This window comes from Meleagris gallopavo, chromosome 4 (assembly GCF_000146605.3).
Source record: "Meleagris gallopavo isolate NT-WF06-2002-E0010 breed Aviagen turkey brand Nicholas breeding stock chromosome 4, Turkey_5.1, whole genome shotgun sequence".
Lineage (NCBI taxonomy): Eukaryota > Metazoa > Chordata > Aves > Galliformes > Phasianidae > Meleagris > Meleagris gallopavo.
Window position 1 is genome coordinate 29623466 of NC_015014.2, and position 4513 is coordinate 29627978.

The window sequence follows — 4513 nt, forward strand, 5'->3', positions numbered from 1 at the left end:
TTATGCTTGTAGATTTCTTTTATATGTGCCTTATTTGACAATGCTTAAGTCTGTTTCTGCTTGTTCTGGTTCATTTGATGTACTGTCCTGGTTTTGTATCAATTTGTTCGAATAAAATTCCATACATTACCAGGATGTTCTCATGTTGTGGTTATTTTGGGAGAGGAGGGTGGAATCGGTAACTTGCATGCTACAAATCTGAGCAGCTTTCAAACTATCCAAAATGCTCCATTTGACCTGACCTTTCTTATTTGTTAATAATTATTTACTATTATTTCATTATATTCAAATAAAAGTTGTGTTAGAATACAGAATGAAAATGGGAATTCCTGCCTGTAGCAGAAATGCTAAGTCACATCCTGAAGCAGTGATTGAACATCTGGTGGAAGACAGGGCCAACCCAGGGGAGCTCAGATGCATGCAATGTACCTGAGTGACTGGAAGGGGTGGAGCCAGGATCCACCCCTTCCCAGACCTCATTTAAGCATTGGGAGTGGATGCAAGGATATTTTGCTGAAGATCACTGTGTACTTGAGGCCTTCTCGAAGGTAAGAAGTACCTTTTTTTTATATTTCTGTGCCCATAACTGTTGCATTTGAGCAAGTCTTTGCTTGCTGCAGCCTAGGATCTTGCTACTCTGCTGTTACTGCTGCGCTTTCCTTTGTATTACAGTGCCAAGTTGAGTTTTCTACTCAGCTTGTAATTTTTTTGGTCAGTCCTGGAGATACCAGGTCTACTGTCTGACAGTGAAGTGCCCTAGTCACAAAACTTATGTCACAGGATCGCAGAACTGTAGGATCGGAAGAGACCTCTAGAGATAATTGAGTTCGACTCCTTTGCTAAGGCAGGCTCCTACAGCAGGTTCATAGCTAAGTGTGCAGGCAGATCTTGAGTATCTCTGTAGAAGGAGAGTCCACTACTTTGCACAGCTTGTTCCAATGCTCTATCATTGATAGTTAAAAAGTTTTTTTTCTTGTGTTAGTATGGAGGTTCCCGTGTTCCAGTTTCTGCCTGTTATCCCTTTTTCTTTTGTTGCTCACCACCATCCATTATGACTTGGCTTCTGCACTTCAGATATTTATGAATCGTGATGAGATTCCCTCTCAAGAAACAAAAATTTATGAGAAGCTACAACAAAGTATGCACAAATTGCAAGAACAAGTGGAGATTGTATATTCAAATCTATGCAAGAATGAACCTTGCTTCTTTTTCTGCTGATACCTCTTAGTTTCTGAACTGCTTCGTGATCGGTTTATGAAACTTTTAGAGCTAAAAGAAACAATGCTCATTGGAATGGCGGCAGGGGAAAAGAGTAGCTGTAAAGGAAAGCAATTTCCCAGCATCATCCATTTTCAGCCCAGTCTGTTTTAAATGGATAAACCACTATGAGCAGCGGAGGCCTCTTACGAGTGCTTGTTTCCCCTTGAGCTTGGGTAAACCTATCTCGTCTATAAGTATCTCTGTTTTCAGCAGCTCCACAGATTTATTTTCCCTGTTGCTAGAAAAACAAACCATTGGCATGTTCCATTTATTTTGTTCTAAATTTAGTTTTCACCCCTGCCACTGTTGTTTGTTGCTTTTACTGGATAGATGCTGAGCAACTGAATGTTTTTGCAGCTGGTGTGCTTTATAGCTGGTGCTGATGTGGGCAGCATCTCAGCTGGGCAGCTGCATTTTTTGTAATGGCACAGCATGAACTGCAGGAGGCTAAGAAAGTGTTGAAGGAACTTGACGTCTCTTGAGCGAGTAGTTTTTATCAGTGCTGTCTAGTGTCCTTAATCCTGCCAATCACTTCTCCTCTCCTTTAACCTGGCTTCCTCAAGAAAGTCAACAATAAACACAAAGTATCATTGAGATTATATCTGCCAGTAATATTTATTATTGTTTCTCCATCTGAGTACCTACAGAACATTAACTGAGTTTTTCAAACACTTTATTAGTGATGAAGGGAATGCAGTTGGAACAGCACCTCTACCCAGGCTCTACCCTACTAGATTCTGATTTGGTCCTGCACACCCACCTGAAATTAATTTAAATGATTCTAAAATTAATAACTTAGCACATTTGTAATGTTTGAAAATCAAAAAATATGCATTTGTTTTTCCAGTGAACAGCTGATCTAAATTGCTGTCTTTGGTCTTTTCTGGATCCAGGCTGCAATAGCGGGCAGTGCTTGCACTCTGTCCCTGAGAGCCAACAGCCTGGGGTACTTGTCTGCCAGGTCAGCTTTATAGGACAGGAGCGTTGTGCTGCACACATCCCAGTAGAAATCAGCCCATGTTACCTGGTGGAAAGAGGGAAAAAGTTGAAAACCTGAATTGGTAATCTGAAAAAAAAAATGGGGACAACGAATATTTTCAGCAAAAATGAAGCACAAATGATCTGGTTTGGGCTAGGTTTTGTTTTCTTAAGTTACAGAGATAGCAACTGTGCTGCAATGCAAGGATTAACTTGATTAAAAATTAGTTAAAACAGGTCCTTGCTACTAATATTGTTTTCTTCTTCTTTTTTTAGTATTGTCTCACAAATTGAGCAGTGACTCTAAACAGAGTTTGTAACACATACCTGCACTAAGTAGTACAAAAGCATTTATAACGTCTTGTATCAACATCTAGAGTAGTTTAGGAAACAGATCTGTCCTGGTTTGCTTTCTTTTTCTGATGGCATGAACAGCTTTCACTATACAATGGAGCAACCAGTTGCGTATTGGTAAGAACAAAGAATTTAAAAAAAATAAAAAGTGACTTGTTTTTACAAGATTTCATTGGGATAACATGAAATCCATAATGCCAACAGTAGTCAACAGTTGCATTTTACTGGCGGTGTCACTGGAATGAGAGAAACCAAAATTATACTTACAGATTTCCCTACAAACCATTTGTTGTCTCCTAAGAAAGCATCCAAATCTTTCAGCAGCTCGGGGCCTTTGTTGGTGAGGATGTCGTTAAAAGCTTTCTCCTGGGGGAAGAACAGAATGCACACAGTGATCAGCAAAACTGGATTCTTGAGGTTTCTTAGGAAAAAAGATGAACAGGGAAAACTGGAAAAGCTGATAGATGGTCGGACCCGAGTAGAGTCGTTATGTTCCTCTTTGTTGGGAGGAGTGTGTTAACATCCTAGTGCAGAGCAAGAATGCAGACAGAGAGGTTATTTAAAATAAAGAAATGTGGTGATGCTGTGTTGTTATTGGAGTACTTGCAAGGGGACAGTATGCAATGCAGCTGAACTACCTGAAAAGCTTGTCACCTGCCTGGAACACCCAGCACAAGACTCAGGGAGCTGTGCAGCAAGGCAATTTGTTCCCTTATTACTATCTGAAGGATGTTGAGATCTCCCACAGAGAAATATTTGTGGTGATGCTATTCAATAACCCGTGATAATGTGGTAGGAGCCCTGCCATAGATTTGGGAAGAATTCGTAGCCGTTCCTCTTGTACCATCTCTCCAGTTTGCAGAATCCCATAAGCCCGTTCTTTCCTGCTGTTGGTCAAGCCTTTGTCAGTTGTTTTTCCTTGCTAGCCCTCCTCATGTGGGCTATGAACCAGGGTTTTGAGCTTTTGCTGGATTTAACATTGGGCTTCTATGTTAGCAGGTTGTTCTGTTTTTTTGTTTTGTTTTGTTTTTTGTTTTTTTTTTTCATGCAACAGTGAGATTTGAGGCTAAGTCTGTATGAGAGGATACCTTGCATGTTGGTGAGTGAAGGATAAGACTGAACAGCAGTGGATCTCCACTAGCTGTTCCCCCAGCTGAAGGTTTCAAGGCTGCTAGTAAAGGGTTAGCTGTTTCCTTGGGAGATAGCTACTTTTCTCGTCACCTGCACGGAAATGATTGAGATTGCAAATGGCTGTGATTATCTGTCTGATCTTTTTTGGCACAGTTTGTGCAGTTAATACGTGACCTGGCCACATATTTAACCAAGCCAAAATTTAGAAGAAGCAGCAGCCTGACCCCAGAAATACTGGGTGGAATACAACCTGTATTTCTGCAGATCAGACTGAAGTCTTGGCATCTCCTCCTGCTGTCTGCAAAGAGCTCTGTAACTCAGCAGAGGAGGCTGAGGGGAGGACTTGGGGCAACCTACAGCTCCTCGTGAGGGGAGTGGAGGAACAGTGCTGAGCTCTTCCCTATGCTGATAGCAACGGGACCCAGGGGAAAGGCAGGCATGGAGCTGCATCACAGGAGGGTCAGGTTGGGTGATAGAAAAAGGCTCTTCACCTCTTCAGAGGGTGATGGGCATGGAACAGGCTTTCCAGGGCAGTCATCACGGCCTCAAGGTGCTGGAACTCAAGGAGCACTTGGAAAGCATTCTCAGCCATACGGTGTGATGTTTGAGTGGTGCTGTGTGGAGCCAGGAGTTGGACTCCATGATCCTTGTGGGTCCATTCCAGTTTGGGATGTACTATGATTCTTTGAATTTGAACTGAGTGCTATGACTGCGAGTCACAGCCACAAGTTTGCAATCCAGAAACGTCAGATTTGCAGCCTGCGCTGCAACTTTTTTTTTTTAATATTTT

At 41.9% G+C, this 4513-nt stretch overlaps 1 long non-coding RNA gene across 1 annotated transcript; it reads right to left on the reverse strand.

Moving 5' to 3' along the window:
- Positions 1 to 1850: 1850 nt before the first annotated feature.
- Positions 1851 to 3006, reverse strand: LOC104910671. The gene is made up of 2 exons (XR_793321.3): positions 2860 to 3006; positions 1851 to 2284 (listed from the first exon to the last, which is right to left on the reverse strand). It is a non-coding gene; the product is annotated as an uncharacterized LOC104910671 (long non-coding RNA).
- Between the last annotated feature and the right edge of the window lie 1507 nt (positions 3007 to 4513).